This window comes from Dioscorea cayenensis, chromosome 1 (genome assembly GCF_009730915.1).
Source record: "Dioscorea cayenensis subsp. rotundata cultivar TDr96_F1 chromosome 1, TDr96_F1_v2_PseudoChromosome.rev07_lg8_w22 25.fasta, whole genome shotgun sequence".
Lineage (NCBI taxonomy): Eukaryota > Viridiplantae > Streptophyta > Magnoliopsida > Dioscoreales > Dioscoreaceae > Dioscorea > Dioscorea cayenensis.
The window spans coordinates 21,599,858-21,619,888 of record NC_052471.1 but is presented as its reverse complement, the minus strand read 5'-3'; the positions used below and the strand labels follow the sequence as shown (position 1 = coordinate 21,619,888).

At 43.1% G+C, this 20,031-nt stretch overlaps 1 non-coding gene across 1 annotated transcript; it reads left to right on the top strand.

The window, feature by feature from the left end:
• The first annotated feature begins 19,260 nt into the window (after positions 1-19,260).
• On the top strand, positions 19,261-19,368 carry LOC120266466. The gene has a single exon (XR_005538180.1). It is a non-coding gene; the product is annotated as a small nucleolar RNA R71 (small nucleolar RNA).
• The last annotated feature ends 663 nt before the right edge of the window (positions 19,369-20,031 follow it).

Here is a 20,031-nt window from a genome sequence, read left to right as displayed (position 1 = left end):
ATTATGATCCACATTGGCCTATTTCCTTCATACTCAGCCTCACAACCCTACCTGCATAAAAGTAACATAAAAACACACATATTAGTGTAAAAACCCGAGAAAAGTAATGCTAAACATAAGGAATGAACGCTTCGCATTCGTATCGCACAAGCACTTATCAAACTCCCCCACACTTAAGCTTTTGCTTGTCCTCAAGCAAACATTAAAACATTCTGTGCATTAATGAACAAAATATTGAAAGTGCTTGGCCTTAGGTTCACCAAGGTATACAACGAAAGTATTCTACAATTAAGGAAAATTTCAACACTAAATACGAAAAAATCAATGCTCTAGCTAAAAACTTGAATAAAAAAGGACAACAAACCCAAATTTCGTGTATTTGTGTGAACTCACTCAAAACAACCCAAGGTGTACCTCTCAAAGTTCTAAGTGCAAGGGACTTTTTTATCTACAAAAGTAACAACAATTTCAAAGATGGTAGTAGCTTCACACATCCTCTAAGGTAGCCCTTTCCAAAGCGGCCGCTAAGGTGGCTTTCACACTTTCGAGGTGGTAGCTCTTTCTACCCGAGTGGTAGCTTTCACTCATCCTATGAGATAGCTCTTTCTCTCATTAGTTGCATAACTAGTATCCGACTTATGAGAATAGCTTCATACTTCGTAGGTGGTAGCTCTTTCCATCCAACAAACATAAATAAACAATAAAACTATTTTATCCCTTCTTTTCATTTTCATCATTTTTTTTTTAGAATTTAGCACAAGAAAATAAACCTAACTAGTCCCTTTAACATTGAACATGAGTTTCCAATAGAGTTCAAAGAGTGAGTAGTGCACTAATTGTAAATCGGGCAAAAATTCCTAAAAATTCAAGCAAGAACTAAAGCATGAAAACATTCAATGTTAACAATTCTCCTAGACTTAAGAATACAATCATTGCAACTAAGGTGAACCGTCATTGGCTATGTGAGCATATATCAATAAAGAATAATAGAAAAGATGTGCGCATTATGAAACTCCCCCCTACACTTAAGTTGTACATTATCCTCAATGTACACATGCAAGCTCATTCAAAATATATATATATCATTCAAAACCAAATGTGGGAGAAGCAATCAGAACAATACTCCCCTGACTCCTAGTGTTGCGTTTGATGAAGCTAATTCCATGGGAGTAGTGTTCCGACGGGTTAAGAGGCTCACACGGCCAAGTGCCTCAGCACCTTGGCCGTGCCCATGACTAAGTCTCAATTCCCAAGAAGACAAGACCATCTGCAATCATACACGTGGGGGTTCAGTGAAGCTCAATAAAGACAAAATAACTCGAGTGTATATAAAAGATGAAGCAATGAATACAACTCGATGATGCGATTAATGAAAATAAACTCAGAAGGAGAATTCTTTCTGAGTGAACAAGTCTAAAAACAAGAAAAATAAAATAAAATGCAAGAAAGTAAAGGAGAAATCAAGTATCGGTCTGCTCTCAGGCTCCTGTGCTACTGCTGCTACTGGAGACGCATTCGGTGGGTCCACCGGTGCTTGGGTCGAGGATGGAGGTGCTGGAGGAACTGAGGGGCCTGAGCAGTCCTCGACCGCAATACAAATGATGATGCGACGTCTCGCTCTAAAATCTGCTGTAACACGTCGAAACGCGCCATGAACGCTGTGTACCGAGTAGCCTGCATAGTCCTAATCGCGGCAACCTCAGCTCGGACCACAGCCACCTCTGCCCGTATCACTCCCAAGGCGCTCTCGAGCTTCTCAAAATGATCATGGGCTCGAGATGGTGGAAACATACGCACAGGGGGTGGTTCCTCTGACATTGTATGTGTCTCGGTCTCCATCGATGCTGGTTGGGGCTCGGGAGCGGACTGAGATGCCCCAGCTTCATCATCGAATGGTATGCCCCAGCTTCCATCGGACTAACCACATGAACCTCATTGTCTCTAACCCAAGTGGTGCTGGTATTATCGCCTTCTCGGTTCCACTGATTTTGTCTCGCAGACCCATCCCCACAATGAGTCTGGTAATATATGGACCCGAGAAGATGACACCCAATCTGGGATACTGTCCTTGATGCTTCAGATACTCCGCTAAAATATGCCCTAGATGGACTTGTTCGTTCCGAACCATGGAGTACAAGTACAGAAGCTCTTGCTTGTTGATGACTCCCGTGCTATCACCGCGACCATTCACTAACCTGCTTATGATGGCGTGAAGATATCTGAAACTAGGTCAAGATAAACATAAGGCCTTAGACACTCCTGGTTCATATCACCCCTTTTCCACATAATAATGTATACGCCTCAATGGGAGATAAACCTGACATGTCAATTGGAAGATTCTCATACTCCTCAGTTTCAGTATACCCTTCATCATATAGACCAAGTCTAGTGGAAAACTGTGTGACACTCATACTATGATGTTGCCCAAAAGCTTTGAACTGAATAGCGCCGACACTATCAAAATGAGCATAAGAGTGGTCGAACTCAAATGAAGCAAGTACCTCCAAAGTGAGTGTACGGATAGCAAGGTCATGAATTTTCAATAATTTGTGCCAATTACTGACCAATAATAATTTCTCGACCTCGTTAGCCATATCATCCGCAAGCTGCACCTTCCTAAGTAACCCAACATCCGGGATTCGCGTTTGACCAAACTTAAGCTTCTCTAACCGCTCAAACCGAGCTTGATGCGCAGGGAGTGTGAATTCCATGACTTCCGGCTTAGGGGCAAGCTTTTGAGGATGTTTAGCAATTGTTTTCTTCGATTTGGTAGCCATACCTGCATGTATTAGAAAAAAGAACATCAATCGGTTCCATTCAGACTGCAGGAAGATAACAACACACGGCCGTGCAGAATTTCCACACGGGCGTGGATAATTTCCATGGGGCGTGGAAAATGCACGGCCCTTGTAACCAATCTCCATACCACACTCTCTATCTCACTTCCAAATCATCTTAGAAACCAATCATAACCATTTTAACATGAAAACGGTGTGTATTATCCATTTCAATCATGAGTAGTCAGTTAGATTCAAATGAAATCGAAGAAGAGAGGAAATCAAGGCCTACCGATGAGCTGAACATAAACAACCCTACAGTGTACACAATGCTCAATCAATCGACTCTAAGACGACAATAGGAGGGGACGAGAATGTCGGAAAATGCTCTTTGGGCGGCTTAGGGTTATTTGAGGAGAAAGGTGTGACTATTGTATTGGGAGAGCAGACGGTCTTTTAACTCCTGGAGATCCACATGGGCGTGCGGGAATTGTCCACACCCGTGCGCCATCAAACGAAGGATTCACAGTGGTAGACGCACGCCCTTGTGGCCTCGCTGGATATTCGAGAAAAATATTATACACGCCCGTGCGGAATTTCCACACGGCCGTGGCCATTCACATGCCTAACTCACAGGGGCGTTCACATGCCCCTGTATCTTCTCGGGATGGAGAGGACTCCTCTGTATATTCTCGCACGGGGGTGTGGAAATTACCCACGCCTGTGTGTGGTTCACGAGGTCGCTCACAGGGGCGAGTCCACGCCCCTGTGTGCTCTCGGGATAAATCTGTCCAACTCTACAGGAATCCACACGCCCGTGCGGAAATTACCCATGGGTGTGTGACAATCGCATGGTCATTCACAGGGGTAGCCGCTTGCCCCTGTGCCTTTCCTGGATGAGCTCGCAGTGCAACCCCCACGGGCGTGTGGAAATTCCACACGCCCGTCTGTTTTCTCTGGATGACTTAGAAAAATATGCAGGCTCTGTAGAAATTCTCTGAACATGTTTACACACTCAGAGCCTGTCCTATTATGCAAATTTTACAAGTGAAAAACACGAAATAGAACCCAAACGACCAAACTTTCGCCAATTCCTCATAAAAAACACGATGAATTTTAAAAACCCACAACAAAATCGCAGCGCAAGCATCTAAAAATTAAGAAATCAACACTTAACAATTTATTCATGCAAATAAACTAAAATAAAAGATAAGAAAATAGTAATTGCTTGGATTGCTTCCCAAGAAGTGCTTGTTTAACGTCACTAAGCTTGACGTACCTTGCTTTACCTCACGAAGGTTCATGGAGGAAAAATACTTCTCTATTGTCACTGCAAATTTCTCCGCCATAGTATGGTTTCAGCCTATGTCCATTAATCTTGAATGTGCCCTTCTCTGGATGACTAATCTCAATGGCTCCATGAGGTGAAACTTTGGTTATGGTATACGGACCAGACCACCTTGATTTAAGTTTCCCCGGGAATAAACGTAGACGGGAGTTAAATAGTAGCACCTCATCACCGGCTTTGAAGTCCTTCAAAATTTTAATAAGCTTGTCATGCCACTTCTGAATTCTTTCCTTATATATCCTTGCATTCTCACATGCCTTCATCCTCCATTCATCTAGTTCGTTGAGATGTAATATTCGTTGCTCTCCACATTTGTGCAAGTCGAAATTCATCACTTTAATTGCCCAATACGCTTTGTGCTCTAATTCGACCGATAAATGGCAAGATTTTCCATATACTAAATTATAGGGAGTGGTCCCTATTGGTGTTTTATATAAAGTTCTATGGGACCCAAAGCATGTCGTCTAACCTTTCAGACCAATTTCGTTTACCTTATTCCACTAGTTTTGGTTAAGATTCTCTTGAGCTCTCTATTTGTAACCTCCACTTGCCCACTCGTTTGTGGATGTTAAGGAGTCGCAAGATGATGATGAACCCCATAACGCTTTAACACTTTCGCCAATTGGGTGTTACAAAAATGGGCTCCCTGATCGCTAATGATAATTCTTGGAGTTCCGAATCGAGCAAATAACTTCTTACGAAATTTCACCACAATTCTTGCATCATTAGTTGGAAGAGCCTGGGCTTCCACCCATTTGGAAACATAGTCAACTGCTACCAAAATGTATTGATTGACATTGGACTTTGGAAATGGTCCCATAAAATCAATTCCCCATACATCAAATACCTCGCAAAATTACATAGGGTTTTGGGGCATCTCATCCCTTCATAATAAGTTTATAGCCCTTTGACAACTATCACATCGTAAAACGAACTGATGAACATCTTGGAATAAGGTCGGCCAATAGAACCCACCAGCTAGAACCTTCTTAGCAGTTCGACTTGACGCATAGTGCCCCTCCACTGGGCCTGAGTGACAATGCGCAATGATGTTCCACCCTTCCTCCCTAGAAACACACCTTCGCACCACCTGATTTGCACAAATACGGAACAGGTACAGATCTTCCCAGAAAAAATTCTTAAGGTCACTGAAAAATTTCATCTTCTGTTGAAAGCTTAAACCCTGCTTCAATACCCTTCCTGACAGATAATTCGCAAAATCCTCAAACCATGGGGTATCTTTTGATTCTGATTCATGTACCGCATACAGATGTTCTTCAGGGAAGAAATCATTAATTTCCTTGTTTGCCGTTTCTTGCCCCTCACAATCTTCAAATCTCGACCGATGATCGGCAACCACATTCTCTGTCCCCTTTTTATCTTTGATTTCCATATCGAATTCTTGCAACAACAATATCCACCGAATCAATCTCGGCTTTGCATCTGCCTTGTTCATGAGATAACGGAGTGTAGAATGATCTTTGAAGACGGTGACATTAGATAGGATAAGATATGGTCTGAATTTATCAAAAGCATACACTACTGCTAATAATTCCTTTTCAGTAGTGGTGTAATTCTCTTGTGCACTTGTGAGAGTCTTGCTAGCATAATAGATCGGTTGAAATTGCTTATTTCTTCTCTGACCCAAAACCGCTCCCACTGCATAATCACTAGCATCACACATCACTTCGAACGGCTCATCCCACGTCGGTGTTGTCAGGATTGGTGCTTGCACTAACTTCTCTTTCAACACATTGAATGCATTCAGACAGTCGTTTCCGAAGTCAAAAGGGATATCCTTCTCCAGAAATTTAGTCAATGGTTGGGAGATTTTCGAAAAGTCCTTAATAAACCTTCTGTAAAAACCTGCATGACCCAAGAAACTGCGGATCCCTTTTACATTCATAGGTGGTAGAAGCTTGTCAATTATCTCAATCTTCGCCTTATCCACCTCCATACCTGCCTGGGAAATCTTATGTCCAAGGACAATGCCTTCTTGCACCATTCGTCTCTTCACATCTCACTAATACTCTTTCCAAATTGTTTAAGCAAGCATCGAAAGAGTCCCCGAACACTGAAAAATCATCCATGAAAACTTCCATAATATCTTCGAGAAAGTCATCAAAAATGGCCGTCATGCAGTGCTGAAATGTTGCAGGGGAGTTACACAACCCGAAAGGCATACTTCTATAAGCAAAGGTACCATAAGGGCAAGTAAATGTGGTTTTCTCCTGATCTTCTGGGGCTATTGGAATTTGAAAGTATCCCGACATGCCATCAAGGAAACATTAAAATTGATGTCCCGCTAGTCGCTCCAACATTTGGTCAATGAATGGTAAAGAAAAGTGATCTTTCCGAGTAACGTCATTTAATCTTCTATAATCAATGCAGACTCGCCAACCAGTAACTGTCCTCGTGGGGATTAACTCATTCTTTTCATTCCTCACTACTGTCATTCCTCCTTTTCTCGTGACAACTTGGGTCGGACTCCACCACTTGCTGTCGCATATGTGGTAAATGATCCCTGCATCCAAAAGTTTTATTACCTCCGCTTTAACAACGTCCTTCATATTCGGGTTCAATCTTCACTGAGGTTGGATCACATATTTATAGTCATCCTCCATTAGGATCTTATGAGTGCAGAATGATGGGTTTATACCCTTAATGTCGGAGATCTTCCATGCGATAGCTGATTTGTGCTTTCTCAACATGCTAACAAGCTTATCCCTCTGCTCCACAGATAAGTTCGAAGCCACAATTACGGGGAGTTTAGAGTCCTCCATCAGGAATGCATATTCCAAATGTGCTGGAAGAGTTTGAAGCTCAAGTTCTGGTGGTTCGATAATTGATGGGCGCAAGCTACCATCCTTCAATTTATCAATCTCCTCGAAATCATTTGCCTCATGTTCACAGTTACTCTCTTCCTCTTCCACCTGGAAATCTATTTCTTTATAATCTGCAATGGATATCAACGTGTCCATTCCACATAGTTCCATTTTTGAAATAGCAACTCCAACTGAAAAGAGTTCTTGCCTTTGGTTTTGATAGGAAGAATCAAACCGAGCAAGGATTCTTTCTACACTTTCCTCTAACTGGTCACTCATTGACACTGAAGTGGATTCCTCAAACTGCTTTATCACATTATCTAATTCACAGCTTTGCCCTTGAACCTGGTGATGTACTCTTTGACTAATTCTTCTAATGGCTATGGAGTTATACATTGTTCATGGTGAGAATAACACGATATGTCATGCCATGCAACTGTTTGAACTTTCTGCTCTACGTGTTCAACCATTCTCAAGATAGTGTCAAATTACTCAAACATGTTAATCATTTTCTGCAACAAAAAAGAAATAAGGACAAATTAGAGCAATGATAGAATAAGAAGATATGAAATAAAATGTGTGGTAAAATAGCTAAGAAAACAAAGTGCAAAGTATCTCTAAACGCCTAGCTCCCCGGCAACGGCGCCAAAAACTTGACAAGGTCCCCTTGCGTATATCCCGCAAGTGCACGGGTTTGTCGAAAGTAATAATCTCGGGTGAGCGGGTATCAAATCCACAGGGAGTAGGGAATAAAAATACTTGATTTGATTCTTAGCTATGTAAAAGATCAATGATAATGATTGTGACAATGATTCAATTCTCAACAGTAAAAGCAACAAGTAAGAGAGCAAAAGTAAAGAAGGGGGTAAGACAATCGATAAAGATGGGGTACCCGGATAATGCTCCACCTAGGATAATTGTTTGAAGTGCAAGAACCCTCTATTATGCTTCCTAATCAACGCAATGGTGAGTCGTGGAAATCCTTAATTACATAGTCCAAAATCTAAGGTCAACTATGCCTAACTCTATACATGTCCTGGAGGAGAAATCAAACAATCTCAACACCTCGCACTCGCATAGAGTTGCAATGAGCTCTAGAGATTTCAAGTGATAAATCTCTTCCTAATTATAGACATAACCATTTGGTCCAGGTGGAAGGTCCCTAACCACAATTGAGCCCTAGATACTAAAATCACCTCAATGCTTCACTCCGTTGCATGCGCAACTAAGCCCCAACGGAAGTTCATCCCTTAGACCATTCACTCTTAGAATCTATCACGCCGGAGGGGAAAGGGGACGCTCCTGTACCTCTCGACTCATCCTCTCAACCCTCTCCAACCTAGCTTTGTCTAACGCACTTGGTGTGTCACTCACTCACAAGGTTACCAACAAGAACTGTCAACCCTAGTGTCACTCTAGGGGAAATGTTCATACAATCAAGCATTCAAGGTTGGAACTCACAATAAACATCAATTTATTGAAAGCATAATAAAGAGGTTCAAAGAAACAAATACATCCTAGGGTTCACAATACCCGAGTACCCACCAGGGGTTTAGCTCTCCATGGAGCTAAGTACAATCAAAGAAATAGAATGTAAAAACAATGATTCCATAAAGAAATCCCCTTGATAGTTGTGTCAATGGTCTTGTGGAAAGTCCTCTACTCATCGTCCAAGGATTTCCTCGTCCGGTATAGGATACGCCTCGACGGAAGCTCCCCTACCAACCTTCTTCCAAAGAGATGACGATGTCGGAGCCGTAGAACCTCTCCAAACCCTTGGCCAATACCACTCGAAACCCTAGCCGAAGCCCTCTCTCAAGTTGGGGAAAAGATGGAGAAAAGAATACCAAAATCGGGGCTAAGTCGGCTTTAATTAGGGTTGGAATTGGGCCACTACACGGGCGTGGATGCTCCACGCTCCCGTGCGGAATTTCCACACGGGCGTGGATAATTTCCACACGCCCATGTGGATTCTCTGTTTCTTGGGTTTCTCGGCTGGCTGTGAGCAGTGCTGCTACAATATATGCTACAATGTCACTACAGTGCTCTGCTACGATATCCGGTCTGAATAGCTCCCCAATTCCATACTTTTATCGGGGTAACGCAAACGGGCACACGTTCACATCGTAGATCACTTGCTTCTTCAATGGTGTACACGTTGGTGGAGCTCTTGTTCTATGTGCATAAGTCAGAATGCTCGAATGTGACTACCTTTGTGCCCCTCCAAATGGATGTGCCCACTCGAATACGAGGAGGTTGGCACACACTCTAGCATCTCACACCTGACCTATGTCTTCGCGTTTGAACATTAGCAAGATTTCCTCCAAAATTGATGCATTATGATCCACATTGGCCTATTTCCTTCATACTCGGCCTCACAACCCTACATGCATAAAAGTAACATAAAAACATACATATTAGTGTAAAAACCCGAGAAAAGTAATGCTCAACATAAGGAATGAACGCTTCGTACAAGCACTTATCATAGTGCACAAATGTCCATTTGGTAAAATATCCTAGAAATTCAAGCAAGAACTAGAGCATGAAAACATTCAATGTTAAAAATTCACCTAAACTCAAGAATACAATCAATGCAACTAGGGTGAACCGCCATTGGCTATGTGAGCATATATTAATTAAGAACAATAGAAAAGATGTGCACATTAGGAAACTCCACCCCACACTTAAGTTGTACATTGTCGTCAATGTACACATGGAAACTCGCTCAATATATATATATATATCATTCAAAAGCAAATGTCGGAGAAGCAATCAAAGCAATACTCCCCTGACTCCTAGTGTTGCGTTTGATGGAGCTAAGTCCTTGGGCGTAATGTTACGACGGGTCAGTGAAGCTCAATAAAATAAAAACAACTCGAGTATACAAAAGATAGAGCAATGAATACAACTCGAGACCACAAAATGAAAATAAACTCAGAAGGAAAATCCTTTCTGAGTATACAAATCCAAAATAAAATGTAGAAAATAAAATGCGAAAAATAAGAACAAAGAAGGTAAAGACGCCTCAATTGTCAGTGTCAATAGCTAGTACATCTGTTTCTGTTGTTGGTGAACATGACGCTGGTGCTGCAAAATAAATGAAGTTTGGTAAAGAAAAGAGAAAGAGAAGCTTACCAACAAAATGAGAATGAAAGACTAGAAAACAGCCGGAAAACTCAGTTAACAACCCTCTAAAATGACGGTGAGAGGTCCGTAGAGAGCAAGGATGTGTTCTCAAAATGTATGAGGGTGAAAAGATGAAGAAACCCGATGCAGTTCTAGCATATCTGTAAATCCACATGGGCGTGTGAAAATTACCCACGGCCGTGTGCCCGACCCACAGGGGCAGACGCAAGCCCCTGTTGACTCTCCATGCAACCGAGAAAATTCTCTAAGACCCACTGATAAGTGCTTGTGCGATATGAATGCGAAGCGTTCATTCCTTATGTTGAGCATTACTTTTCTCAGGTTTTTACATTAATATGTGTGTTTTTATGTTACTTTTACGCAGGTAAGGTTATGAGGCCGAGTATGAAGGAAATAGGCCAATGTGGATCATAATGCACTTATTTTGGAGGAGATCTTGCTAAAGTTCAAACGCGAAGACATAGGACAAGTGTGAGATGCTAGAGTGTATGCCAACCTCCACGCATTCGAGTGCGCACATCCATTTGGATGGGCACAAAGGCAGTCACACTCGACCATTCCGACCTATGCATATAAGAACAAGAGCTCCACCAACATGTATATCATTGAAGAAGCAAGTGATTCACGATGTGAACGTGTGCCCGTTTGCGTTACCCCGATGAAAGTATGGAATTGGGAAATTATTCAGGTCGGAGGTCTAGAGAGCAGAACTAGGTAAACACTATAATAGTCATCGTAGCAAAGATCGCTCACTGACGCCCGAGAAATCAGAGAAACAGAGAATACAAAAATCGGGGCTGATTCGGCTTTAAATAGGGTTGGCATCGGGCGACTACACGGGCATGGATGCTTCACGCGCCCGTACAGAATTTCCACACGGGCGTGGGTAATTTCCACACGCCCATGTGGATTCTCTGAAAATGCGATTTTCGGCCGGCTGTGAACAGTACTGCTACGGTGATTTTTTATATTGATTTTCTATAGTACCTGCTACAGTACTTTGCTAGAAATACTCCTGAATCCACTTTTCATCAAGGTAACATAAACGGGCACACGTTTATGCCGTGGATCGCTTTGCTTCTTCAATAACAGATAAGTTGATGGAGATCTTGTTCTATGTGCAAAAGTCGGAATGCTTAAGTGTGACTGCCCTTTTGCCCCTCCAAATGGTTATGTAAACTCAAATACGGGGAGGTTGGCACACACTCTAGCATCTCGCACCCGACTTATATCTTCGCGTTTGAACTTTAGCAAGATTTCCTCCAAAATCAGTGCATTGTGATCCACATTGGCTTCTTTCCTTCATAATTGGTTTCACAACCCTACCTGCACGAAAGTAACATAAAAACACACATAGTAGTGTGAAAACCCGAGGAAAGTAATGTTGAACATAAGGAAATAATGCTTCGCATTCATATCGCACAAGCACTTAACAACAACCCTACATGCGTAAAAGAACACAAATACACATGTATTAGTGCTAAAATTTGATAAAAATAATGCTCATCATAATGAATGAATACTTCGCATTCTTAACACACAAGCACTTATCACAAAGCGATGATGTACTCCATAACGGGTTTGTCGATGTAATAATTCCGGAGGAGCGGGTATCGTATCCACAGGGAGTAGGGAATAAAAACACTTAATTCGCTTCTTAGCTATGTGAAAGATGAATGGTGATATGTGTGATAATGATTCAATTATCAAAAGTAAAAACAACAAGTAAGAGAGCACAAGTAAAGGAGAAGGTAAGGTAATCGATAAAGATGGGGTACCCAGATATTGCTCCGTCTAGGGCAATCATTTCCAGTGCAAGAACCCTCTATTATGCTTCCTAATCAATGCAAGTGAGTCGTGGAAATCCTCAATTATATAGTCCCAAATCTAGGGTTAACTATACCTAACTCTATACATGTCCCGGAGGAGAGATTGAATAACCTCTCAACCTCACACTCACATAAAATTGCAATAAGTTCTAGGGATTCCAAGTGATAAATCTCTTCCTAATTGTAGACCTAACCCTTTGGTCCATGTGGAAGGTCCCTAACCACAATTAACCCATAGATACTAAGATCACTTCTGCGCCTCACTCCGTTGCACCCGCAACTAAGCCCCAGCGGAAGGTTATCTCTTAGACCTTTCACTCTATTGTGGCCGCAAAGAACTCGAGGAACAGAGTTAGAATCTAACACATCAGAGGGGAAAAGGGACACTCCTATACCTCTCGACTCAACCTCTCAACCTTTTCCAACCTAGCTTTGTCTAACACTCCTGGTGTGTCACTCACTCACAAGGTTATCAACAAGACCTCTCAACCCTAGTGTCACTCTAGAGGAGTATTCACACAATCTAACATTCAAGGTTGGAACTCACAATAAACATCAATTAATTGAAAGCATAATAAAGAGATTCAAAGAAATGAATACATCCTAGGGTTCACAAATACCCGAATACCCACTAGGGGTTTAGCTCTCCATGCAGCTAAGTACAATCAAAGAAACAGAATGTAAAAGTAATGAATTCCTAGAAAACCCCCTCGATAGTCGTGTCGATGGTCTTGTGGAAAGTCCTCTACTCATCGTCCAAAGATCCCCTTTTCCGGTATAGGATACGCCTCAATGGAAGCTCCCCTACCAACCTTATTCTAAATAGATGATGATGTCAGACCCGTAGAACCTCTCCAAAACACTAGCCAATACCTCTCAAAACCCTAGCCAAAACCATCTCTCAACTTGGGGTAAAGATGGAGAAAAAGAAACCTAAAATCGGGGCTGAATCAGATATAAATAGGGCTGCAATCGGGGATCGACACGCCCCTGTGGATTTTTTCACACGGGCATGTAGAATTTCCACACGCTCGTGTGGATTCTCAGTTCTACAGTTTTCTCGGCCGGATGTGAACAGTTCTACTACAGTACTTTGCTTCTTCAATGATGGAAATGTTGGTGAAGATCTTGTTCTATATGTATAAGTCAGAATGCTTGAGTATGCTGCCCTTGTGCCCCTCCAAATTGTTGTGCTAACTCAAATACGAGGAGGTTGGCACACACTCTAGCATCTCACACCTGACCTATGTCTTCGTGTTTGAACCTTAGCAAGATTTCCCCCAAAATCGGTGCATTATGATCCACATTGGCTTCTTTCCTTAATAATCGGCCTCACAACTCTACCTGCATAAAAGTAACATAAACACACACATATTAGTGTAAAAACCCAAGAAAGGTAATGCTTAACATAAGGAAAGAATGCTTCGCATTCATATCGCACAAGCACTTATCAAACTCCCCATACTTAAGCTATTGCTTGTCCTCAAGCAAAAATTAAACATTTTGTGCATAGATGAAGGAAATATTGGAAGTTCTTGGCCTTAGGTTCACCAAAGTATACAAAGAGAGCATTCTACAAGTAAGGGAAATTTCAACACTAAACATGAAAAATTGAAGCTCTAGCTAAAAACTTGAATAAAAAAGGACAACAAACCCGAAAACGTGAAATGTGTGAACTCACTCAAGTCAACCCAAAGTATACTCCTCAAAGCTCTAAGTATAAGGGACTTATTTATCTACAACAAGAAAGCAACACAAATTTGAAAGACGGTAGTAGCTTCACACATTCTCTAAGGTAGCCCTTTCCCAAGCGGCCGCTAAGGTGGCTTTCACACTTTCGAGGTGGTAGCGCTTTCTACCGGAGTGGTAGCTTTCACTCATCCTATCAGACAACTCTTTCTCTCATTAGGGCATAACTAGTATCCGACTTATGAGAGTAGCTTCATACTTCATAGGTGGTAGCTCTTTCCAGCCAAAATGCAAAATAAACAAGAAAACTATTTTGTTCCTTCTTTCCATTTTCATCCCGAATTTAACACAAGAAACAACTATAACTATTCCCTTTAACATCAAACATGAGTTTCCAAAAGAGTTTAAGGAGTGAGTAGTGCAACGAATGTAAATCCGGCAAAAATTCCTAGAAATTTCAAATAAAAACTAGAGCATGAAGACATTCAATGTTGAAAATTCTTCTAAACTCAAGAATGCAATCAATCAAACTAAGGTGAACCGCCATTGGCTATATGAGCATGTATATCAATCAAGAACAATAGAAAAGATGTGTGCACTATGAAACCCCCTCCCCACACTCTAAGTTGTACATTGTCCCCAATGTACACATGCAAGCTCACTCATAATGTATATCAATCAAGAATATATATGGGAGAAGCAATCAAAACAATACTCCCCTGATTCCTAGTGTCACGTTTGATGAAGCTAAATCCTTGGGAGTAGTGTTCCAACGGGTTGTGAAGCTCACACGGCCAAGTGCCGGAGCACCTTGGCCGTGCCCATGACAAAGTCTCAATTCCCAAGATGACAAGACCATCTGCACGCATACACGAGAGGGTTCAGTGAAGCTCAACAAAAACAAAACAACTCGAGTATATAAAAGATAGAGCAATGAATACAACTCAAGACAACAAAATGAAAATAACTCAAAATTATAGTCATTTCTGAGTGAACAAGTCCAAAATAAAGAGCATAAAAGTAAAGAAATGGAAATCAAATAAAATGTCGGTGTCACGTTCTAGGTCCTTGCTGGTGGTGGTGGTGAGGAAGTACATGGTAGGTCCACCGGTGCTGGTATAGGTGATGGGAAAGATGCTGGAGATGTCGAAGGGGCCTAGGAGTCCTCAGACGCAAGATAAATGATGAGGCGACGTTCGTTCTAAGATCTGCTGTAATGCGTCGAAACGCGCATGAACTCCTGGTACTCGAGCAGCTCGCATGGCCTCGATCTCGCAATCTCGCCGGACCTCAACGACCTCGCCTCAGATCACCCCTAAAGCACCTTAAGCCTCTCAAAAGCGATCATGGGGCCTCGAGATGGTGAAAACATATGTAGCGGGGGCGCGCCCTCCGCCACTCATGGGTGCCTCGGGCCCCATCGGTGTTTGCCGAGGCTCTGAACAAGCCGAGATACCTCGGCCTCATCACCCTCGTCCCTCACTATCTCTGGAGTCGGTAGAACTAAGGCCCAAAACTGCCGGAACTCTCCGCACTCATCCCCATCAAACTCGTGTCTCCATGCCCAAGGGAGCTGGTATAGTCACCTTCTTAGCCCCTCTAATCGCTGGGCAAGTAATCCCATACTGAACGACTAATCTCGTGATATAGGGCATGAGAAAAATCCACTCCAAGTCCGGCATACTACCCCTAGTGTCGTATGTACTCTGCCAAGATATGCCCTTAGTGTATCAAAGGTACGCCGCACCATCCAGAGATAGATATAAAAGCTCTTGTCGCCTAAGCACACCAAGATCGCCACCTCGCCCGCTCACAGATCTACTTAGAATAGCATGAATGTATCTGTAGCTAGGGCGAGAAAGGCAACCGGCCTTCGAAACGCCAGGCTCATACTGCCCCTGCCCACATAATGCGGTGTACGTACGCTGCGGAGTCAATCTCCCAGGATAATCTGTGGGCAACTGCTCATACTCTTCTGTCTCAGTATAAGCCACATCATATAACTCCATCAAGATCACAAACTGAGTCATACTCAAGCTATGATGCTGTCCGAGGGCTCTGAACTGAATAGTACCAATGTTGCCGAAACTGGAGTATGAGCGATCGAACTCGAACGAGGCTAACACCTCGAGTGTCACTGTGCGGATGGCCGAGTCTCTGATCGATAGTAAACAGTCCCAGCTGCCAACCGCAAGCATACCCTCGATCTCTTCTGCCATAGCCTCAGCTAACTGAATCTCCCTGAGTGTGCTAACGTCAGGGATTCTGGTATGGCCAAATCTGAGGCTAGACAATCGATTGAACCTCGCCTAATGCTCAGGAATGGTAAAACTCATACTCTCAGGTTCGGGAGATGGCTCACGCAGCCGCTTATCAGCTTGCTTCTTAGACCGAGGTACCATAATCTATAAAATTTGAAAGGAAATCGATCAAACAAGTTAATTAACAAATACTACAAAAATCCACACGGTCGTGCGGAATTTCCGCACGCCCGTGTGGATCCACGGGGCGTGAAAATCACACGGCCGTGCCTCAAAAATCAAAAAATACAACGTACAATTACATCTAACTCTGTTCTAAACATGAATAATCATTCTAATTGAAGAAACGAAGCATTATTAACTAGATTCATCAAAGAAAAACATGAAGTGATGAAGAAAATCAAGAATAGGTCTTACCAGTTGAGATGTGAGAATTTAGATTCAGCTGGAAAACATCATAAAAATCCTACCAAATCGGCGCTAAGGGGTCAGGAAACGATGTGAGAGTTCTCTCAGATGAACGGAGGATGTGAAGAAGAAGAGGAATGGCTATTCTATAAAAAGACATCGCGCCTCTTGGCGTTCTGTACATCCGCACAGCCGTGCAAAAATTACCCACGCCCGTGCGCCTCCATAAAAGAACCACACAGGGGCAGTTGCACGCCCTTGTGCGCTCTTAGGTAAAACACCCACTAACTCTGAACGCTCTCGCACTGGCGTGCGAAAATACCCACGCCCGTGCGCTCGACTCACAAGGGCAGCCGCACGCCCTATTGCTTCTTTAGACATCCGATAAAAATCCTAAGTGTTCCGCACGCCTGTGCGAAAATGCCTCACGGGCGTGGACATTCACAAGTCCAATTCACAGGGGCAAACGCACGCCCCTGTGCCTTCTCATGATGGAGATTCGCATGGGAGTGCAAAAATTATCCACGCCCGTGCGAAGTTCACAAGGTCGCCCATAGGGGTGAGTTCACGCCCCTGTGCGCTCTCGGGATAATCTGCCAAACTCCCGCAGAAATCACACGCCCTGGCGGAAATTACCCACGGGCATGCGATATTCAGCATGGTCATGCACATGGGCAGCCCTGCACACCCCGCCTTCTCCGGATGAGCTTGCAAGTAGCATATCCACAGGCGTGCAAGGAAATTCCACACGCCCGTGCTTTTTCCCTGGATGCCTTAGAAAAACCTGCAGGCTCTATAGAAAATTTCTGAACATGTTTACACACTTAAAGCCTGCCCTATTGTGCAAGTTTTACCAGTGAAAAACATGAAATAAAGCTCAAACGACCCAACTTCGCCAAATCCACATGAAAACACACGATGAAACCTCAAAACCTAAAATAAAATCGCAGCAAAAGCATTTAAAAATCAAGACACCAACACTCAACAATTTATTCATGCAAAATACTACATTATTCAACTAAGCTTGACGTACCTTGTCTTACCTCACGGGGGCTCATATATGAATGTTGCCCTCTTACCCATGACTTGGAAGCATGATGAGCACAATCTCTTGAAGATAGAGGTCGATCATCGGGCTTGGGGCCACCTAGGAATGGTTCATCCAACTTCTTCGGTTCACGACGCCTCCAACAGACTTTAGAGCGCTTCCGTGTCGCCTCCCTAGCCATCTTCATTTTCTCGAGTACCTTCTTCAAGATCCCTCGGGTAGATGGTACTTCTTCCATCGAACCAAGCATCATTACCTCTTCATAATCCTCCTCTTGGTCGAACAAACCCTCATACGGGTCCGGATTGCACATTTCTCGCATGTATTCATCAACAATCTCACTCAAGAGTGTCTAGAAAAATATAAAGTGTCATCAAAAATCAAGAGAATGCCGCATGGCTTCAAAGAAGGCGGTATGTGAGCTTGTCATCTCCAACCTCAAAGTTAGCCTCCGCCATTCATGTCAATCATCGCCTTGAAGTCCGCAAGAACGGCCTCCCCAAGTATCAAGGATACATCCGCATCCCTCATCGACGCCTAGCACCACAAAGTCTCACAGAAAAATATATACTTGTCCACCTTGACAAGTACATCCTCGATTATACCCCTCAGATGTCTCACCGTTCGGTCCGCCAATTGGAAAGATATCCGAGTGGGCCTAGGCTCACCCAAGCCTGACTTTCAAAAGAAGATGTATGGCATAACGTTGATGCTGCCCCCTAAGTCCGCCAATGCCATTTCTTCACCCATATTTCCAATGCTACATGGAATGATGAAGCTTCCCGGGTCTTTCTTCTTGTTCAGCATGTTCCTTTGCAACACCGCCGAGCATGAAGCATCTAGAATCACCGAAGCACTCTCCTCTAACTTCCTCTTGTTGGTCAACAAGTCTTTCAAGAACTTCGCATACCTAGGCATTTGGGCCAATGCCTTAACAAAAGGAATATTGATGTGAAGTTGCTTGAACAAACTCTGGAACTTCTTGTGCTGTTAATCCCCTTGGTCATTCTTCAATCCAGAGGGATAAGGGATTCTTGGCTTGAAAGTTGGGGGTGCCACCTCCTTCTCTTTGCTTGTTCACTCTTCTACCTCTATAACCTCGGGTGCATGTTCTTTTGGCATCTCACTCGGAAGCTTACCTTCAACCTCACGATTACTTCTCAAAGTGATCGCCTTCACTTGCTCTCTAGGGTTGGTCTCTATATTACTCGGCAAGCTTCCATGTAGCCTTTCAGAGAGATACTTCGCAATCTGCCTCACCTGATTTTCAAGGTTATGTAAAGAGATTGTGTGGTTGCGAAGTGTGGCCTCAACTACTTCAAACTTTGTATTTGAAGATTGCACAAATCTAGTCAAGGCCTTCTCCAAATCATTCATTCAGGTTTCCAAACCTGAAACATTGTTTTCCACATGCGGGCTTGTTGTTGTGGATGGAAACCTGGTGGCCCCATGGCCTTTGGTTGACCCTGATTGCTCCATGAGAAATTTGGATGATTCTTCCAACCCGGATTGTAGATATTGCTATATTGATTTCCTTGAGGTTTCATGCCATTACATACAAAATCGACGTTCTCAACCGAAGATGCATCACCAATAGAGATCGGACAATCAGAGGGAGCATGTCCTCCACCACACCCTGCTGTAATTCATCACGGGCATCATTTCTATTTGAAGTTAGAAGATCTAACTTCATCTGAAATTTTTCCACTTGAGCCGCCAATGAAGTTATCGCGATCTATCTCATGGAGACCGACCACCTTTTTCTTTTTCCCTAGCATTCCATTGGTAGTCGTTTAACCCCATTTCTTCAATTAACCGATGGGCCCTCATCAGGGTCTTGCTACCTAAGGTACCTCCCACCGCCGCATCCAAGAATTGCATCTGTACCGTGTACAAACTGCTGTAAAAGGTCCGAAAAATATCCACTGAAACTGTGTTGCGGGCACTTTCTCGTAGAGCTCCTTGAACCTTTCCCATGTCTCAAATAGAGACTCCAATTCCAACTGAACAAAGGATGAGATCTTATTCCTAAGCTTTGCGGATTTTCTGGGATGGAAATAACAAGCAAGAAAAGTTTCTACCATCTCCTCTAATGTGGTAATTGATGCTCTAGGTAATGAGTGTAGCCACTGCTTCACTCTCCCCTTTAGGGAAAATGGGAAGGCTCGCTACTTTGATGGCATCATCCGTCACCCTGCTTATCTTCAGAGATATCACACACCCTCAAGAAAACTCTCTATATGACCTGCTTTGATCCTCATCGGCCAAACATTTGAACTGATGCATTGTCGTAACATGTGGATGAATGCTCGTCCACTCAAAGTTCTCGAGGCTGTAATCGGGGACGAGTAATACTTGATTGTGTCCCCAACACTGAAGGTCTGGCATAATTAGATAATGTCCGCTATTGCTCGTTCTGTTCTGCCATGTTTTTAGATTCTTCCACTTCCAAATCAGCTAGATTAGACTGTTCTTGCACAGGCTGTTTCCCTTTTCTTCTAAGTGTACGTTCAAGCTCGGGATCTCCTTCAATCAATATTGAGGGGTTCACTCAGGTCATAACCGGGAGCTACACCCAAAAAGAAAGAAAAAGAAATCAGAACGATGATAGAATAAGAAGATATGAAATAGAATGTACAGTGAAATAGCTAATAAAACAAACTGTAAAGTATCTCTAAACGCTTACTCCCCGGCAACGG